This window comes from Sander lucioperca, chromosome 15 (genome assembly GCF_008315115.2).
Source record: "Sander lucioperca isolate FBNREF2018 chromosome 15, SLUC_FBN_1.2, whole genome shotgun sequence".
In the NCBI taxonomy this organism is placed as follows: Eukaryota; Metazoa; Chordata; class Actinopteri; order Perciformes; family Percidae; genus Sander; species Sander lucioperca.
The window spans coordinates 10796547-10818589 of record NC_050187.1 but is presented as its reverse complement, the minus strand read 5'-3'; the positions used below and the strand labels follow the sequence as shown (position 1 = coordinate 10818589).

The 22043-nt window shown below is 41.2% G+C and overlaps 1 long non-coding RNA gene across 1 annotated transcript; it reads left to right on the top strand.

Moving 5' to 3' along the window:
- The first annotated feature begins 313 nt into the window (after positions 1 to 313).
- Positions 314 to 21798, top strand: LOC116039431. Its single transcript, XR_004102394.2, has 3 exons — positions 314 to 1301; positions 8102 to 8112; positions 21788 to 21798. It is a non-coding gene; the product is annotated as an uncharacterized LOC116039431 (long non-coding RNA).
- Positions 21799 to 22043: the final 245 nt, after the last annotated feature.

Below are 22043 nucleotides of genomic sequence, written 5' to 3'. Positions count from 1 at the left end.
ATGAGATCGTATTCTGAAAGAGCCGCCGTGACAGTCTGGCTGTGAATTTCTGGAGGAAAAAAAGACCCACGGGACACGTTCGTCCAATCAGCTGCCGGTTTTCATTTTTCTGGGAAACAATACAGAGAAGCGCCGCCTGCTGCTATGGAGACGTATTACGTTTCACGCAGAGCGTACGTACGCTCAAGTCGGCATCGCCTCTGTGTTTTGGAGGCATTTTTTTTTTTTGGACCTCGGGGACCCGACTGATCAGTCCGACTGTCTTTTCTGCCGACGGTCGGCCGTCTGGTTGGTGTGTAACAGCTTTTAGGGTTAGGGTTCATATGTGTGTCATGTCACTCTTACGTAAAGTGACAAGTAAAGTGTTACCAAAAAAAAAAGAGTCTTACCCTGAATCCTCCTACTTCTGAAAACTGTGAACGGCTCCATCCAGAGAAAGCAGTGACTGTTCCAGCTCTTCTAGAGACCAGCGTTCCATCCTCGTAGCGACTTCAAGCGACGTTAGTTGGATTTGTGGATGTATTTATACTGAACTCTATTCCTCTCCAGAAATCATGTCGTGTCTTCTTCCATTTCATTTTTAAACTTTTAGGAGTGTCATCATGTCAGCAAACCCCCCCCCCCCCCTTTCCCCTACCTACCATTATTTTCACTTTAATTATTTAAAGCGTCACGTTTAAGTAAGAAAGAGGAAAAAAAAGAAAAGGAAAAAAGAAGCACTTTATCTGTACCTTGGTGGCCTGCTGTAAGCTCACTGTCTGAGACACTATTGCGAGATACAGCCCTGATAGGCAGCAGGGGAGTTCAGAAGTCTTTGTGGTTGACTATCCATAGCCTTGGAGATAAAAAACAAACAATTTTTTTTTATTTTATTTTATTTTGTTGTATGATTTTTGTTTTGGGGGGGGGGACACCAGACACCAGACACGGATGGTTGTGTACACTGTATTCTCGCATTAGACTTGGGTGCTTTTCTCTCTTAGCTTATCTGCCACACACACACACACACACTCTACAACAATCCACATTTTAACCTTTCCACTGGAGAAACATGGGTGAACAAATGTGTCAAAGCCCCCTATGCATTATCAGTTAAAGCTTTATGAGTGACTTTGGGAGAAAAGGAAAATAATACCATGCTGTAAGGATACTGTGAATTCAACTGCTGAGTGTGCTGAAGAAAAAGCTCGCTACTAGTCGGAGCCTGCAGTTATTGAGTCATCTGGCAAAAAGCAGACCGCAACGCTGGCCTTTAGTGACCTTTTGTGTTGAAAGCAGCGCTGTTGGAATAGTGGGGAGGGGTTGGGGGGGGGGGTTGGGGGGGGGGGGGGAGGCAAGAGACCACAGCTGTCGAGCACAGCATTATTATTAAAAAAAAAAAAAAAAAACTTACCGAAGATTGCACACAGTCGCGCTCAGCAAAAAACCAGCCCGTCTCCTTTCCGCCTGTCTGGGAACACTTTGTTCAGATGGAGGCTGGGAACTAGCTCGTTGGTTGTCAATGGGAGAAGTGTGTTTTATCAGGGGGGAGCAGGTTAACGCACTTCTCCCATTTCGGTAATCTGCGGTCAAGCCCGGCTAGTTTCCAGGCAGCCTTACACGACGAGGAGTGGGAGAGTCTAAATGTATGTACTGTATGCCTGAGAGGGGAAACGGTCGTCAGGATTGTCCCCATGTACGAGCAACATGGCTATCTACTGTTGCCCACGTTTTGGTCAATGTTATTGGCTACTTTTTTTTGTTTTTTTGTTTTCTTTTTTTACATGTACTGTACATAAAAATAAAATATAAAGCAATACCTGCACTGTTGTGGATGGGTGACTTTGTCATCGATGATCAGGAGAGTTGGCGTTACTGTGGGAACTCAGATTATTAGTGTCCATATTTTGGATTGTTATTTTTGATGATTGAGTTGCTGAAGAGGGGGAAAGCAGCCTATGATATTCAGGTTCTTAAGTCTTGTTTAAGGGGCATTTCAACCTTAAACCTCTATCTTCATGTGCAAAATCAGTAAAATGCCCCTTTTACTCATACCCCAGTTAACTCATCATGAGGAGTACTACTCGGCCTGTTTAAACAGTTGTATAATTGCATCTGTAACTGGAGGGAGCGTTCCATAATATAAAAAAAAAAAAATGAACTTGGGGCAATATTGGATTTAGCTCATGATGTCAATATTTGAACTGAAAGCATGTAAACTGTTGGTGTGGGGTTTTAAAGAACCAACCAGGGAGGGGTCTAATGAAAGATGCTATCCAGTTGCATCGTGGGAAATGCAGGATCCAGTGTTTTAGGATTTTGCCTATACTAGGGACTGAAAGTCAGGATATTTCGGCCTCGCGTCAGTTATGACGGTTCTTTTTTGAATCCGTCCCTCACAAGTCCCCAGTCTTTGAAGTGTACTACAACATTGCTGGAGTGGTCCTTTTTAATACAATAAAGTGTAGAAAATAGAGTTTTTTTTATTTCATCACTAATTACATTTTTTTTTCAAAATAAAACTTAGAATCTTAACATCTCCAACCCCCCCCCCCCCCAGCACAAAAGCAGTCGGCTAAATTCCACAGATTTTTATTTTGGATCACCATTGAAAACAAAAAAACTGCAGATTCCCTTTGGGTCTGGTCATCACCACTTATGTATTTAAAGGGGGATTGATGAATGCGTTAACTTCTATCAATGTATTATCCTAGAAGCCTCCTGTATGAGTCTTAGTTAGATAAGAAGAAGGATGGTATCCACTTGGGGAGTCCATACTGCTAAAATGTTGCAGCTGCTGCTGCTGCTGCCGCTTTAGGTCCTTTCTGTTCTATTTTGCTGTAAGAACCATTTAAAATCTGTTTTGACTAGAAATTCCCAGAGGCTATAATCAGACACACCCTTCAGTGCTACGGCTGCACCTTTGCATCTCTGAGTGGAAATGGAGCTAAATCTAGCAAGGTTATTGGCACACAAAGCACTCTAAAAACAGATCCATTATGTTATGTTTCCCGTATGAAAATCTCTCCTTGTATCTTCCTTCCTGTCTGCCCTCTTCACCTCTTCCTCAGCTGCTATGGCCATGCCATGTGCGTTGATTTGTAGCCAATAGGAGTGGTTTAGCTGTTGCGTAACTAGCGTCTGCGGATCAGTGGATAGGCCGGTCAAGGTGAGGTGACTCTCGTCTGGCTATCCTGATCAGATCATTTTGCTATAGAGGCTCAACTGTAGTCTCCCCCACCCCACCCCCCCTTGCCTGCTCTCATTTCATACGCAACCTGACTGTCTACGCTGTCAGACATTTCATAACTCTTCACTGTGTTTCCTTTGGACCAAAGCTGCCCCAAAGCAGACTGACTGATTCAACAGGGATAGGACAAAAAATTAGGTAACACTCTATTTGAAGGTATATACGTAAGAGTGAACTCTAACCCTAACTCTAACTTGTCATGACAAAAACCGAATGACAGTTACTAAAAGAAGCGTTATGTCATAAACGTTCATGACTTGTTTATAATGTTTATGACACGTTCATGACAGTGTCATGTCACTCTTATGTAGATACCTTCAAGTAAAGTGTAACCAAAAATTGTGTGAGAAATGACCCTCTAGAAATAGACCAGATTGGGTGTCAAAGGCCATTACCACTACAACAGCTTCTAGTTTAAAGAGTTTAATGAAATAGAATCAAATATATTTACTACTTTACTTTATTGTCCAACAGGTTGGACATTTGTCTTCGGCTCACCGAAGACAAGAAACAACAACATAAAAAGCAGACAAGCAGTGGGTAAAACAAACACATAGACGAGGCCATAACAGTACTATGCTAGCACAACTGCTCCATTTAGCATTCTACTGCAACATTTCACTACAATGCAGTCCAGTAGGGGTCATTCCTATGTTCCCAGGGTCCTTTATGTGAAAGAGTAGAAAAGGGCTATCTTTGCAGATGAAATTGCAAAAATAACAAAGGGAGATGGACGTTTAATATGCAGTTTGAATGGTAAAAAAATCCATTCAGCCTGTGCTGATATCAATGTCTAATATCTGTCCGAAAAGCATAGGTTTCAAGTAGGGGTGTAAATCAGACGTTTTGTCACGATTAAGTATTATATTGATTACTAGTACAAAGATGCAATATTTACTGATATCATAAAGTCTGCCACGATACGATTTCGATTTGATTCAAATCAGGGGCATGGAAACGATACGAGACGATACATAAGACCATTTAACATATATATATATATTTTGTTTTCTTTTTTTTTACAAAAAGCAACTAAAATATGATTTGACAATTTCATTACTACGCTCTTCCAGGCATTTAACTTAAATACAAACTACTCTTTTTAATAAAAAGAATAAATATAACGTGGGCATTTCAAAATCAAGGCGCATCTTAAAGATGACGATATGTATGTATTTTCACTTTGTATCAATAATCATTGAGGATTGAATCGATATGTCGATCCAGATGGATGTATCGTTACACCCCTAGTTTCAAGGTGTAGAACATCAGTAGGCTATAAACTGTTAGGTGGGGGATTTCAACAACTGAGGTTGAGGGAAACATACATTGAACATTTGACCTAAAGAAAAACATTGCTGAGAACATAAAACCTTTTGAAATGTCTCATTAATGGGTCATATTAAGGTGATATTGAGCTGGGGAACATAGGACCCTGGGGACATACAGTATATACCGTCCAATGGAGCAGTTACTCCATTCTAAAAAGTAGGTAAATCTCCTTTTTTTTTTTTTTTTTAACCCTTGTGTTGTCCTCCGGTCAAACTTGACCCATTTTCAAAGTTTTTTTCTATCAGAAATAAGGGGTTCTTTCAACCAAATTGCCCAAAAATAACAGGGATGCATGGATGTCTTAGCAGGTAAAATGAATAATTACTTTCATTGAATTTTGTGTGTTTTACTCAATTTTATAGCATTTGAAAAAAATGTTTAAATGGTTTCAAAACCTGACTAAACTTTAACATACACCAGTCTGTGATCCACTCAGCATCCTCTGATCTTAACTATTAGTCAAAAGAATTCATAATTTCTGCTTTTCTTAAGAAAAAAAAATAGGTATAATGTCATGTAAGTTAGGTTTTTTAACCATGAATAAAAAAAATAAAAAACAAAACATTGAAAATATTGACAAAAATGTTTAAAAAAAAATGTCAAAAGCGTTGAAAAAAAAGAAGCAACAAAAACGACAGGATAAGCACGAAAAGAAGTTCATTTTCAATTTTGACCTGGAAGGACAAGTTCATGGTGGACGGGAAGACAACACAAGGGTTAAATGTATACTTCACACAATCATCCGACATGCCTCATCATGCCTCTACTCTCACAAACATGCGTCACAAACATGCCTCTGATAAAAGGCATGTTTGTGACGCTCGGTTGCTATTGACTTTGTCTCTGAGATACATCCTCGAACAAGCAGGATAAGAACATGGACAGCACTCTCCTGTCTGCCACTTAAATGTGATGCTACTTCCAGGAAATGGTTAGCTTAGCTCAGCATAAAGACTGGGAGCAGCGGGAGACAGCTGGCTCTGTCGCTCACCTCTAAAGAAGTTGTATCTTTAGTTACACACACAGCTTAAGTTAACCATCTCCTGGCCAGTGGTGGAATGTAACTAAGTACATTTACTCAAGTACAAATTTGTGGTACTTGTACTTTACTTGAGTCTTTTCTTTCCATGCCACATTCTAGTTCTACACCGCTACATTTCAGAGAGAAATATTGTACTTTTTACGCCACTGCATTCATCTGACAGCTTTCAATTTTTTTTATTATTATTTTTTGGGGCTTTTTTGCCTTTAATGGACAGGACAGGTGAGAAAGGGGAGAGAGAGAGGGGGAAGACATGCAGGAAATCGTCACAGGTCGGAATCAAACCCTGGACCTCTGCGTCGAGGCATAAACCTCTAAACATATGTGCGCCTGCTCTACCCACTGAGCCAACCCGGCTCAAATCAAATCAAATCATAACAAGAGTTATCTCAAGACACTTTACAGATAGAGTAGGTCTAGACCACACTCTAGCATTTACAGAGACCCAACAATTCTAGTAAATCCCCCAAGAGCAAGCATTTAGTGCGACAGTGGCGAGGAAAACTCCCTTTTAGGCAGAAACCTCTATAACAGCCTAAAAGTCCAGCTGATATTATTAGCTGATTAAACACAGAACAGTTTGGACCGTTTCCAGTTTCTAAAATGGGAAGATTTTTCTGCATTGAGTACTTTAACTTTTAATACTTCAAATACATTTTCCTGATGATACTTACATACTTTTACCGGAGTCAACCCACGCAAACATGGGGAGAACATACAAACTCCACACAGAAAGACCCTGGATTTGAACCCAGAACCTTCTTGCTGTGATGCCACAGTGCTAACCATTGGGCCACCATGCTGCATTTAGCCTACGGATATGAAAGCGGTATCGATCTCCTCATCAAACTTTCTCTTATACCCTCTTCCCACCAGAATTAGCACGTACAGCTTTTTTAAACTCAAGAAAAACTGCTTTTCCATTGCCAGCAGACAAGTATGCCTTTCTTTCTTTTTTCTGGTGCGTCACGTTCGACATCACGAATCATCGTAAAACAGGGTTAGTGAAGGAAGACGAAAATGTAACTGTGGTTACTTCTTTTTCATACCTGCATTTTTCAGCCTCTCTTTCAAACTCAGTGCCGACTAATTTGACACATTGTCCAAGTGTTAGCGCGTCATGTTTTCATCACTGCTAATCAGAGCTGGAGCTGATAAATACCCGTGACTACTGTCATTTGTCCCGAGAATGAATGCAGATTGTTAGCTTTCCCACTGCAGACAAAAGACAGATGTAAGTGGGTGTTAGTGGGTGTCTCTCTCCAGTGGGAAAGGGGCTTAACATGTCCAACTGTTGCCTTAATAAAGTCAATAAAGTCTGATAGAAAATTTGTTTTGTGACACTTTTCCTTAGAATGTAAAAATACATGTCTGACTATACTGTGTAACACTTCCCATGGTTTTGAAGACCTGTGTTTCCTTGTTTCAGCGAGAAGCTACTCAAGCTCAAAATCAGTGAGGCTGTACTATGGACAACTATAAATAACGCTAGGAAACAACATTTTAATACAGTCTGCTTTGAAAAACAATTGATTGAATTACTTGAAGGTATCTACATAAGAGTGACATGACACTGTCATGAACATATGACACTGTCATTACACAGTCATGACACATGAACCCTAACCCTAACTTGTCATGACAAAAACCGTATGACACTTACTAAAAGAAGTGTTATGTCATAAGCGTTTATGACTTGTTTATAATGTTTATGACACGTTCGTGACAGTGTCATGTCACTCTTATGTAGATACCTTCAAGTAAAGTGTAACCAACAATTATTCTATGCTTTTTGTGAAGATGATTGACAAAATGATCATGATAAGGAAGAATCTGCAAAGGGGTTTAGGTTTGACGATGAGTATTGTCCACTTCTCGGGTTGAAGTCAGCGAAGTTGCCCCTTTAATGATCACACTTTTAGATCTATTGTTTTCTTCGCTGCCCATTGAAGGTCTGATGCCATAGTTGGAAGCTGGTCTGTCTTGCTTCCTGGATGTCCATTGTTTTCACAATAATTGGTTATTTTAGCTACAAGACAGGGAGGGCGTGATACTGTACTACATAAGACTTGAAGCCCACTTGATTCCCATCTGTGTTTTTTTTGTAAAGCATTTAGATTGTTGTCTGACTGTCTGGTATTCATATTTACACATTCAAATATAAAAAGGCCAGTGTCGGCCCCATGGAAATAGACCTCTGATTTACAGTTTAGATAAACCCATCTGGTTCTGGCTCTGTTTATTACAGCTGTGTTGGTTTTTCTACTTTGTGTTAAGTCTGTTCTTCCCGCAGGCAAATGCTCGCCATCTGAGTCTGTGTTTGGTTCAGTGGCTGTTGCTAATGTCGATCCAGCACACTGTGCAGGGGAGGCTGGGGCAGGCATCCAGACAGGCACGCCGCATTTTCTAAACCTAGCTGTGCTACACACACGAATAAACATACACACATGAACGAGATGTGTGAAACAAAGAAACTGTGTTTGCTGGGAGACCTGCAGGCAGGACAGCAGTGACCACTGTGGAGAGATTTATCATGCCGGGGGGGGGGAGTTTTTTACTGAAGTGGCGCCAACATCGCCTTCCACTGTGGATCCCTCGGCTGTGAAGGGGCAAATGTCTGTTCCAATTTATCCACAATGTTGGCATTAATATCCCAGTGTTACAGTATCTACAGTTCTGAGATCAGATACTTGTTTTATTAATTAGTAGGCTATTTGGATATTCATGATGTTAATCATGATGCTCAGTGCACTGCAGTGCTAATAGACATGGGAGTGCGATTCGGGGGTGAAGTTGAAACATTGGGATACACTTTACTTGAAGGTATCTACATAAGAGTGACATGACACTGTCATGAACATGTCATAAACATTATAAACAAGTCATAAACGTTTATGACATAACTTTTAGTAAGTGTCATATGTTTTTTGTCATGACAAGTTAGGGTTAGGCTTAGAGTTCATGTGTCATGACAGTGTCATGTGTTCATGACACTGTCATGTCACTCTTATGTAGATACCTTCAAATAAAGTGTTACCAAACGTTGCATTTTTCATTTGGTTCGGTTTGGCTTTCACACTGCACTTTGTCAAACGCACCAAATCCTGTAAACACACGTTACGCGATTGAAACGGTCACTCGTTAAAGGACAATTCCGGCACAAAACGAACCTAGGGGTTATTAACTGATGTGTACCCACTCTGTCGCTCTCTGGGACATGTTTTCATGCTAATCAAATGAGTTTGGAGCTTTAACGGGGCAACCGCGGACCGCTGGTTAGTTTGAAATGCTAGTATTCGGGGCATGGGGATAATTAGGGTCCCTAAATGTGAAACGAAGCATTGACAACGTTCCAAGATGGCTCCCCGCAAGTAAACATGTACGCGACTGTCTTTATAATCTTTTTAATAAACTATATGTACACTTACAACGTTGTCAATGCTTCGTTTCACATTTAGGGACCCTAATTATGCTAACGTTAAAGTGTCGTGATATTTCGAGCCTTTTTAGTGGTATTAAATAGCGATTTAATTTGAGTGTCCCCATGCCCCGAATACTAGCATTTCAAGCTAACCAGCGGTCCGCGGTAGCCCCGTTAAAGCTCCAAACTCATTCGATTAGCATGAAAACATGTCCCAGAGAGCGACAGAGTGGGTACACATCAGTTAATAACCCCTAAGTTCGTTTTGCGCTGGAATTGTCCTTTAATTGGACAGAATATCCGAAACTCGTCAATACTTCTGGGGTTTTCTGGTTCTGCTCTAGTGTTTCTAATATTTTAGAAGAAGGCGAACAATGTGAGCAGCTGACAGACAGCGAATGAAAGAAAGAGATGATGATGTCACACATACGACCAGCGATGTGTGCTCAGAACAGCTTATGAATATGAAAGTTATCATCCCTTAAATGATCCCTTAAGACCCCCGTTTTCAGTTTGTTTGATCCGCAAAGAGTTCGGATGAGCTTTTACAGCGCCCCAAACGAACCGGACTATCCGACCAAACGCTACAGTGTTCGTTTTAAACGGACCAAAAGAGGTAGGTGTGAAAGCAACCTTAGGTGTATAGCAGATATCCTCACAATATCTAAATAAAGCAATCCAAATGTTAAAACTGAACTTTCAGCTTTCCAACACCGTTGACAGACAGTGGACTTTAACGTGATTTTGTTTTTGGTTGCGTTTTCTGTGTTTGCAATGCTGCAAATGTGAACTCAAATTGGTCAATGTGTCTCAATTTGCTCACATTTTATGACTTTGCAGTGTATTTTTCTACATGCTGCGCACAAGTTGTCGAGTTGTCGAGTTGTCGGAGATGATTTCTTCATTTGCTTGTGTTTTGTCTATTTGCATTTCGTCGCTTTGTAACCTTGTATCCCCATATTTTGTAATTTGTCATCAATTTGTTTTCAGAAATCAATGCTATTGGTCACCGTTTACGTCTGTCTGTGGGTTTTACAAATATTTAAACAGTGACGAGGCGCCGCCTAAGGTAAATAGCTCAAAAAAATGTTTTCAAATTTGCCTTTTTCATTCCCTGAAAAACAACGGTTTTGGAATAACAAAGTTTTCACCCAACAGCAACGATATGATTTCTTATAATTGTAGTGTACGGAGCTCTCAGGGCCACCATAGAGTGTAACAGAGAGGCAAAGTCCCTCCCCTATCCGCTGGATCACCATGGGACCTTCATTTCAGAAATAATATGTACCGTAGTAAATTGGGAAAGAAAAATTATTTTTTTTATCCTGTTTGAAGTGTGCCATGCATTACACATACAGTATGATGTTCATCAATTTAAAAGATATTTTATTTTATTATTTCCGATATAAGGTCTCATGAGGTCCACCCGAAGGGGAGGGACTTCGCCTCTCTTTACTGTAACAGAGACGCACTAGATGTTATGTAAGCCTAGAGCTTCATCTCCATACAGGTGTAGTGGCGTACTGCAGCAGCCTACTTAAAAAAAGTGGGCCTCTCTAAAGTGGGCCTTAGCCATCTGCCTGCCCAGGCTGTAGAGAGGAAACAGGCTAATTGCATTTCGATTTGAAAATGTACAGTTCTTGATTCGACGTGTACCAACCAGTCCCATAACCAAGCAGGAGGGAACAGCTCCTGTTGATATAACAACACATACACCTACACACATGCACATGCTTACATAACAAACACGCCCTGCCTCTCGGTAATCCCTGCATTTCCTGGAGTTGACATGGAGCTGCACCATCCATCCACATGTGCCGTTTTTTTTTTTTTTTTACCCCGCCCTCTTTGAAACCCAGTCCTAGACTTAGATTGATAGATGTGAGCACATGCTCGCACACGGAGGGTTTGGAGTTGCATCACTCCTTCCCCTCCGTCCACCACGTTTCCCTTTCGCAGCATGTGGAGGGCTATGCTGCTCCTTCATGGATCAGTGCAGCGTAAATCTGGGACAAAAAAAGGGAGGCACATGGCAGTGGGATACTGTGTGCAATTATTGCTAATGATATGCACCCATGCAAGCTGTGGCCGTAATTAACTTTGGAGGAAGCCTGGCCTGTCTGTGTGTGTGTGAGGAGATGCTCACAGGAACAGGCGCAGCACTGAGAGCCAAGGCTAAGAAAGCAAACCTGCCTTGACATTGTTCAGATGACATGGCTGCTACCCCAGATTAGACCCTTTGGGTGGTCCCGTGTTAGCAGTAACATGATGCGGATATTAGACAGAATTGTCCTCCGGAACTTAGCTTTAAACTTGGGTTTACTCAAGACGGTGTGTGAAGGCAGACTGGTTGAATTGGAGGTCAGCAAGTTACTGCATAACTGGATGTTGGCATGGAAGCCTAATTCTGCCAGGTTAAGTTCGTAAAAGTAAAAAAAATACTAAATACTCATGGTAAGACAAGATCTCTACATACTTAGTCAAAGGTTTAAATAATAAATCAAAATTATGACATAATAATTCCAAATATTCACTTTGTAATCCAAAATTTTGACTTTGTATTTCACAATTCTGACTTAGTAAGTCAACCATGCATCAGCATTTTTATTTTTTATCATGACTGACTAAAGAATAAGTAAGCGAAATGATTGACTCAGCTTGTGAATATTTGTTATTAACTTGACTAACTTTTCACAATTATTTTTGGTGAAAATGGGCTTCCGTAGCCAAGTGACCTACGGAAACACTGATTTTGCACAACATACTCTTCACTTGGACTCATTAGACATAGAAAAACCCATATTAAACACACACACACACACACACACACACACACACACACACACGCATACACACACACACACACACACACACAAGGATGTTTTTCACTCTATTTACCCCAGAGGATGCCTTTGCTCTTAGTGTGTTAAAATATGATCCTCTATCATTACAGACATGAGGGAAATGAAAACCATCCAGACGTACACGTTTTTGTTTATCTAACGTGTTCCACCTGTCCGTGGAGTTGCTAGGCAAATGGCAGAGTGGCTTCAAAAACAGGCCTTGGCGCGCATCCAGCAGAGCTGTGCATGTACATGTCCTTTGTCCTTGATGCCTCCGAGTCATTTCTCACTCCTGTCATCTGTATCGACACCCTGAGTTTGCTGGCCAGGCTTTGGGTCGTTTTATTGATCCAAGTTAATCATTTGGGGTTTGATCTATTCAGTCTCTCATTTACATCCGGTAGCGGCTAGCCTCCCCCTCTTAATCTTTGCCTTTACAATGTAATAGGGATAATAAATACTTGATATATGGGTCATTTTCTTCCTTTAATTGAAATCGTTTAAAAGAAGTATTGAAATGTGTGCTGTAAAATGACCGTGCTGGCCATCAATGGGATTCTAATTCTGATTAAGGACATTGCGGCGTTAAGATGTTCCTTAGCAATAGCCACATTATGCAATTTTAAAATTTCTTTTCCTCCTATGGTTGCCAACTATGCAGCGTTTCCGAAACTTTCCACCACGCAATTCTAGGAAGAGTCTATTACATTTTTTCAAGGACCTGGGTGCAGCTCCGCTTGACATCCCATGACAGCCTGTAGGTCAAGCTGACCTGGCTAATCTCAGTCTGGGCCCGGACAGGAAGCAGCCTTCAGTTATGATGGACTTTAAACCTTTAAACAGTGTGCTTGTGTGTCACGTCTCTCTCCCAGCCCATGCAGCCACACAGGGATTCCTCAAATATTAACACGAGCGGACGGATTGAGTAAACATTAGGACTTCTTTTGTCAAGGCCGTCTTTATTTTAGGTTTCTCTAGTTTGTGGTCGGGCCGTGGCCGTGAGCATGCATGAGTTCTGCTCTGAATCTTCCAGGATGTGGCTGTGGTTCTGCCCGGCAGTAAGAAGCAGGCCCCAGGCCTCCCCGAGCAGCTGTCAGCCTGCTCTAGAGAGGGAAAGAAAGAGAGTCGCCCTGCCCCCAACTTCACCAGCCTGCCTGCTCTCACTGCAGGGACTAAAGGGGGATGGGCACTCATACACAGACATATATAACATGGAGAAATCAGATGCAATTCCTCAGCATCTCTTCATGAAATAAGTTTTAAAGATGTGGACTTGGTGAATCATGAATCCTCATGTAGATCTATTGTCTTTTTCTCCCGAATGGTTTCAAAAGTAGATGGTCTATTAAAGCCTTTTGTCCTATGTTCCTATGTGTCTTCCCATCTGGCCTTCTCTTTCTCAACCCCCTGTTTACCACCTCGTCCATTGTCCTCTGGCTGTTCTCTACCAAAGCCACAGTCAGGTGAAACATCCTCAAGGGGTTTTAAACCACCAGTGTGCCAGTGTCACCCTCAGGAAGTAAGAGAGTCTGTGGCGTCTGTGTGAAAAACAAAATGACAGGATAATGTGGACATAGGCTGACTAATGATTGCATAACAGCCCATTGCGGATGCCGCATCTACGCCAAGAAAGCTTATGTACTTTGTGGAGGAAATGCAGCATGAAAAAGTAGAGTAGTTAAAAGGTCATGCTGTATCTTAAATGTTAAAATGCTAGAGGATCAAGCATGAGTGATGTTTGAGCTTAGGTGAAGACACAGAAATAAGAAAGCACTGTAAATAACTTTCGAAGCTTTCACTAAATTATTTCTGTCTTTGGTGAATGTCTCTGTGTGTGATTTGTTTCTTTAAAGGCTCTGACACACCAACCCGACGGCCAACCTTCAGCAGAAAAGGCAGTCGAACTGATCAGTCGGCCAACTTGAGCGTACATTCTGCACATGCGCGAGACGTAATACGTCTCCATAACAGCAAGCGGCGCTAATCTGTATTGTTGCCCAAAAAATGAAAACCGGCAGCTGATTGGATGAACGCATCATGTGGGTCTGGCTGCTCCCCGATTTTACAACTGGGTATAATGGCGGCTTTGTTCGGAATACAATCTCGTATTTTACGAAGATAGTTCACCGAAACGTGTTTCTGAAAACATTTTAAGCGAGAAATAGGCCATGCAGTTGCTGAATCTGTCTTCATTTCAGATCGACAAAGGTCAGTTTAAAAGATTTTTGTCAGATTTTGAGAGGCGTTAGTGAGGCTCATCCCGCTCGTCCGGGTTAGCGCTCCACCAATCAGATTGGCCATTGAGTCCGACTGCCCGCCCTCTGACCCAGCAAGTCAGGTCGGCCAAAATGAAGGCCGACGGCCCCTCCAACGGACGACGGCACGGAACACACCAAACAGACTCGAGTCACCGACCTCGCCAGACTGTCCGACGGCCGATTATCGGGTTGGTGTGTCAGCGCCTTAAGGGTACTTTACATAATGTCTGCTTTGTCAGACAGAAGGCGATGTGACTGAAGACTGAAAAAGGTTGAACAAGATGAGGAATGAGATAAGGTGGTGGTAATGAGTCACATTTGAAGGCGAACCACAGTATTTATTTAGTGCATATATGTTAATTTATGTGGATAAAATATTTACTGGGCACCGGGATAAATACTGTGTGTGAGTACAAGGAAAGAAGACAAGAGGGTTGCAAATAAGGAGGTAACTTCAATAAATGACCCTGTCATTATGTATTATTTAAATGACTGAGTACCTGAATATTTGCAGGGGTACAGTGATATTGATACTGTAAGCAGGACTGAATTAAGTGGTAAAATGGGATCATAATGACAACATTTTAACAAAACATATACAGTATGTGCTTAAAAAATGCTTTGGGAAATTGCATTGTGAAAAATGTATTCTGAGTGCTTATAATAGATAATATTGTGTGTATTATTGTTTCTGGGGAAGCAAGGTGTACTTGTACATCTGCAGCTATAAAATAGCTAAGTTCATGGGTTTAAAAAAAAAAAAAAGAATTTAAATGATGATCAAATGAAAAGGGAACAATTGCATTCATGCAGTTGTGAGGTCCAGTGTTAGGATCTATCTGACGATCAAAACTGATGGTCAAAAAGCGACTAGTAACAAAATAATTGGAATTAAAAATACTTTACTGAATACTAAACTGAATTGGGGTGGAGCAGAAGTAGGGAGTGGTGTGAAATCAAAAATACTCAAGTAGAGTACCTCAAATTTGTCCTTTAAATGTACTCCTTTTCATGACATTGCTAATGCAAAAGGGCGTACTGTAGGCTTAACCTGTCTGTACCCTGTAAATATTGAATATGTACAGAGTCATTACAAAATAGTCTTTTGTTATACTTTTTTACACTGTAAGAAATTGCGGGCTGCAATCTAAAGCCTTACCGAAGATACTGCAAACACATAAAATGCAGAGCCACCAGACTGCCTGTATTATAATCCTAACTATAGTTATAGAACTATTGCTGGTGTTCTGCCAGTGTGACCATTTCTGGCCATTTGTCTTCTCCACAAATCAACACACAAGTCTGGTTACGCCATCATCTACATAACAACTCACTCTTGAACGTAACACTAGTGTGTTCTCAGAACAGGAAATTTAAGGAGACATAAATTACCACACCTCTGTGTTTGCTCTCCTCCCGTGTCGCCAAGAGCCAGTAACAGTCCCACACAGAGAGTAATAAATAGAGACATATCAACTGTCTTGTTCAAGACCCTGGTTTTTAGGGGGTTTTGTCGGGTGGGTCAGCTCATTGTGAAGACAATATGCTATGTGAGCCTGTGCAAACAAGTTGTAAAGTTCCTTAAAAAAACATTTTAGAGAGAACATTTTAGTGTTGTTAGACACACTATGTGTCCACCACGTTGGTCCAGAAATATATCAGCAACAATTGGATTGCCATCATCTTCTAGGTCCCTAGAAGATGATTCCTTCTGATTTTGGTAATCCCTTGAATTATCCTCTTGCACCGCCAGCAAATTGAAATGTGTGGTTTTGGGTAGAATGTCGAATGAAATGTAGTAACATTCATGTCTCCAAAGGATGAATGGTAATAACTTTGGTCATCCCCTGACTTTTTTTATCTGGCACCAATCAGGTCAGACTTGTGACCAAGTACCTGCAAAACCAATTCCCATCAATCTCAGCTGAAGTTTCGTTGTGTGCAAATGCTATCATACTAACATGATAAACTAAAATGGTAAATATGGTAAACATTATACCTGCTTAACATCAGTGTGTTAGCATTGTCATTACGAGCATGTTAGCATGCTGACATTAGCATTAGTTGGCAAATGTAATCACACTGACGTAGCAGTAGCAATACACATTTACTAAACAAAAATATTTTCATGTAGGCTCCATGGGAAGAAATAATTTTTTTTTATTGATTGATTAAGCTTATTTATTTTATTTCCCGCCCACCTGGGTTGGGGGAATGTGCCTATAGCGACACTGGGAGCCTCGATCAATCATTACAGATACCTTCAATAAGTTCCCAATATGTAAACAAAGGAATATTTGTCTGTGGAGGTTATGCTTCACTAAGTGGAGAGGAGAACAAAAATAAAACTGGGGAGGGGGGGGACTCATGTGGACTGATACATTTAATAAAATGATTGCGTATCTGTTCTATGAGACTTTCTAAAAACACTTTCTGTCTGAATTGGCCTTTAGTCTTCTCCCGTCATTGACAGTACTTACCTATGAATATCATGTGAGCTGCCAGTCACAGAAATATGAGAAAGATTCCTCTTTTAAACTCTTCCATTTGAGGTATTTTGTAATGAGCTAACCTTAACCCATAACCCACCAAATGCGGGCAGGACTTGTAAATACATTTCAAGGTCTCAGGTCTACATTTGATTATGGATTCACATCTTAACAGAGGGACATTTAATGTCCCCTCCCAAACCTCCTCTGAAGTCTGCGTGCCAATGAAATGACTCTCTGGAGAGCTATATTAGCATTGTAACAGGTTGACACATATTAACCAGATATGCGTGGGAGGGTGTTGTTGTGTACATTGGGGGTGGGGGGGGGTGGGGCTTCTTGGCACATGCTTTGATCAGTGTGTCTTAATATGTAACCTTTCAAACCATCTGTCATCTCCTATGCCTCATCTTGCTGGTATTCTATAATCACACCAATACACACACATGCTGTACATCCTTTACATGTGGTGGTATTAACTGCATCGTTTATCTGCTGGTATCTCTTGTTGTTTGCCTTTTAAAGTTATCATCCAGTCCATGTGTGCCCCTCTGGCTGCTCTGGTCTTCTTTAACTGCCTATTATTTAAATGACACACACACACTCACACACACACACACACACACGCACACGCACAGATTGTGTTCTCCTCTATGGAATCTGGTTCACGGATCCAAAAATCAAAAATGTGTCTGTCTGTGATAGTGCAATGTGATAATGTGATACGTGACAATGGAGGTGAAGTCGGTAAAAAATGGAAAGACGTTTGATAATTTATGTGCGTGTGTGTTCAGCCTTGAGGCTGGAATGTTTTGATCTGTGACTGTGCGATGTGACAATGTGATCCTTAGCGGTGGAGTAAATGTGCATAACAGCAACGTGTGCACGTACATGTTTATTCTTTTGTAGACTTTTTGTGTGTGTGTGTGTGTGTGTGTGTGTGTATGCGCGCAGCCCAGCCGGGCCCAGCAGCTATGCTGATCCCATCTGTGAACCCTGCCTCCTCACAGCTTGATCCCAGCACCACCTCCATTGTCTCACTAATCCACGACTATTAACATTGCAGCACCACAACAGGCGCTTACTGGAGCCCCGGATAGATCCAAAAACTCTCTCCTCTGAACAGACTGCAATCTAATTAACTCAGAAGAGGAGGGGGCGAGTAAAGGGGTCTAGTGTGTGTGTGTGCGTGTGTGTGTGTGTGTGTGTGTGTGTGTGTGTGTGTGTGTGTGTGTGTGTGTGTGTGTGTGTGTGTGTGCGTGTGTGTGTGTGCGTGCGTGTGTACGTATGTACGTGCGTGCATGCGTGCATGCGTGCATGCGTGCATGCGTGCGCGTGCGTGCGTGTGTGTGTGTGTGTGTAGTTAATAGGATCCAGTGGATTAGCGCCTTTTGATAATGAGGTGAGGCTGGGCTGCTACAGGTGCCAAAATAAAAATGGCCTCAGCCAGGATCACCACATTATGTTCACACTCTAGATCAGAATGTCCATATTCTGTTTTTGTTCACATCCAACATCAAATACAGTCACACACTTTGCAGTGATTTGTTGTGAACAACCTGATTAACCTGTTTGGTTTTTAGACGACGTGTTGGATAATCAGAGTCATGTCTGGAAAGTTGCATCGAAGCAAGTGGCAGAAAAATAAGAGAACAAAATGAGGAACTTGTTGGTTTGAAACTTGAAAACTTTCAATTGATTTCTATTTCTGTCACGAGCCTGTTTGTTTTGTTTCACACCAACATATGACCAGTTCACTCCACAACCTTTGTGGTGCAGAATCCAAACACACAAAATAAGATGTTGAATAAGTGACTAACAAAATCCAAGTCTCCTGAATCAAATGTTGCTTACACTGATTTTGACCTTACTTCAACTAAAATAACCCAGTTAATGATTTACTTCACAATTAGTTAAAACAGTTAAAGGATATATAGATGGATACATTTTTTTTAAGTACAGTACATCTTAAAACAAGACCCACACGCCCACTGAAACTGCTTTTGGTCGATGTAATTGTTCCCTAAAGAGATCCCTTGCTAACACAATGTAAGAGATGGAGGACACAATTCACAGTTCTGTGCAACAATGTGTTTAAAGTCAGTGGTTGAATGAAAGTACATTTACTAAGTACAATTTTGATATATGTGTACTACTTGGGTATTTCCATGTTATACTGCTTTATACTTCTACTTCACTACATTTCAGAGGGAAACATTGTACTCTTTTTCTTTTACATTTGACAGCTCGAAATTACTTAGAGGAAGAATTCACATAAACAATACATAATCAGCTTAAAAAATATTATGTATTTTTATAGATTACCTACACAGCAGTATGTAATGTTTTAATAATATGATCTGCACTTTGATCAATTACAATATTTAGACAGTAGTCGTGTTTCCATCAACGTATTTTTATGCGCATTATGAAGTATCGCATTAGAAAATGTTGATGGAAACGGCAAAGTTTGAAAGAACTTCCTCCAACTCGCAAAAAAGTTTTTACGCTCACTTGAGGTGGTTTTTGCCTTTTTTCAAAAAAAAAAAGTTAATGCGCAAAATGGGAGATGGAAACAGCTTTGCCAAATATGAATCCCACTATGGCCACGCCAAGACCCGCCCTTTAATAGCATTTATTGGCCAGGCGTCCATGCTTACGCAAGGTAACGTAACCCTTGTACAGGTCCTATCCCCTGACCAATCGGCTATCCTAACCTTAACCACTCGAGGTCAGATGCCTAGCCCCAACCAATCGAGCTGCTTCGTAGGGCGGGTCTTGGTGTGGCCATAGTAGGATTCGTCAATTTGCGTCCCGGTATCCATCGGATGGGGGAACGATCGGGAAATGGGTCCCATCCATTGCGCCGTACACTTGTGGCACAAGGTGCGTAGCGGAGTTGCGGTGCGCTATAGCCTGTGCTTCAGCCACGTCAGGTAAATTGACGAATTGGTTCAACAGCTTGAATGGTATGGCTCTGCACACCGCGTACACACAGCGGTGAACGGTTGTCTCACTGACACCAAATGTCTCAGCCACAACCCTGTATTCTGCACAAGTGGCCAACTTGTACAATGCTACCTCTCTCCATTTAGCCAAAGAACATAGCTTCTAAGCTCTTTGATTTAGCAAGCCGGTTTGCGATCTACAACCATGCGTAACGTCAACTTGTGACGAAACTACGCTTTGCGTAGTCTAAGTTATTCGCTCCAAACCAGTTGATGGAAACGCACACACATTTTCTTTTTTGCGACATTTTAAAGTTAAAGTTTGCTTAAAATTCTCTTGACAATTAGATGGAAACGTGACTAGTGATGCACACATACAATGATATAACATATATATTAATATAATCCTCTGGGAACATTTTGCATAGTGATTACTTTTGATACTTTATTTCTGATAATACTTCTGTACTTGTATTTAAGTTGAACAGAGGGCTTTAACTCTTAACAATGTATATTTTATAGAGTTGCATTTTTATACTTTTTTTTTTAATAATAATAATTATATATATATATATATATATAAATACTTCTTCCAACGCTGTCCAGGCGAAGCTAGCATGAAGCTTCAGCAGTCTGATGTAGCCAAATCTAGTGGTTATTTTCCACTACAGTATTTCTTGCATACAATTCCCTCTTTGTCTTACTATCTCTCCCCACCCCCCCCCCCTCCCGCCCTCCTGCAGATCAGTGTCCTGAGACACAAAAGGAGAGAATTGTACACAAAAAACTTTAGGTGATAACCACTTAATTTGCCTAAGTGGGATCTCTTCATGGCCAGTATGGAGACAGAAAGAATTGTTACAGCAACCAAATGTTGTTTCAATGTCCATATGGGCATGTGAGTGTTGAGATGAATTAAGTTGAACTTGGAAAAAAAAAGCATGGACCTCTTTAATTCAACATTAGTTAAACCACTGCTTTCTCACATTTTAAAAAAACGCGCCGCATCAATTTACGGAGCCGTTACACTGCAGCAGAGCAGGGTCATCTAAAATGGATTGTGTGTGACACTGCTAATAGGATAGCTTCCTTCATTTTTGACTGACAAAGTCTCACGGTATCCTCTAAGGTCATTACTGCCAAAGCTTTTTTTTCCCCATTTTCTTTTTCAATTTTTAAATGAACTGATTTAAATGTTGTTGTTATAAATGCTGCTGTGACAAAGCCCTTATTCTCCAATCCCTGTCTGTTTTAAATGGTATTAATATATGAACAGCTTTCCCTAAAGGCCTGGAGGGACTGCAGCCTTTGGTGCAAACACAAATAGTTCATGTAGATAAACATCACATCATAAGACATTGTACAAGCACAAGAGCATTTATCTCCAGTGCTTGGGGGTCTGTGCAAATGTTCTTAGCTCAGCTCTCTGGAAGAAAAGAAAACAGGTCTGTACTCAGGTTGTGGTTAAGCCGAGGAGCTTACTTGCTTACTGTAAATCAGAGCAGCTGAGTTTGCATAGCTTCCACCTTTGAGGCCTGGGAAGTGTTGATTCTTCCATATTTCTGTGTGCGTGTGCACATGTGGATGTCTGCGTTTGCCTCCATGCGAGCTCACAACTGTGCATGTGAAGTAAAACGTGTGCGTCCTGCGATGTGAAAGCGAGCGAGCTTGCTTCATACACTCCCTGCCCTCCCTCATATTTGACATTCTTTGGCCTTGTATGGCAGATCAGCTATAGTTGGTGCTCCAGAGGAGAATAATAATCACAGTTCGCAAAGTCTTCTGCGCGCCACCGCCCTTTTTTCGACAGTGGTAAAAGAAGCCAATCATGTAACTCTCTCACTTCATATTCGGTCCTACAGCTGGAAAAGCACGCTGACATCTGCACCATGGGACCACGTTAAACCTTTTGAAATGTCCCACACACTCTCATTAAGGTAACATCTGACACTGAAGAAATGATAAATATGCAGAACAAATGACAAGTTCTGGCTCTCTGGTTCTCTCCTTACAGTATGTGTCTTGATGAGTCAGTGTTTCAGGCGATGATTGCTGGCTGTGTTTCCGGAGGGGGGAAATGCCAATGCGTGCGTTCATACCCATAGCTGCACAGTCATTATCTCTGCCTCTCCATGTGAAACACAGGCATTTTAAAGAGGGCTCAGTATCACTGCCTCATCAAGGACTCTCTCACTTATATGAAACATCAAACAACATGATTCCAGGCAAAGGAAAGGCGAAGTGTACTTTTTGCGATAACAAGCGTAATTTGTCTGTAATCGCAGCTTTGTGGTTCAGGGCGTCAGCTCATGTTGGTTTTTTTTTTGGTCCCTCTGGTGCATTCTAGGTATGTTCATAGATACTTTGGATGAAGGTCAGATATGATATTACCGCAATGAAGAAATATGTGAAGTGATTTTGCAATGTAAAATACACTGGTGAGAAGTACGTTTGAGCATTAAATCAATGTTACAGTTGATA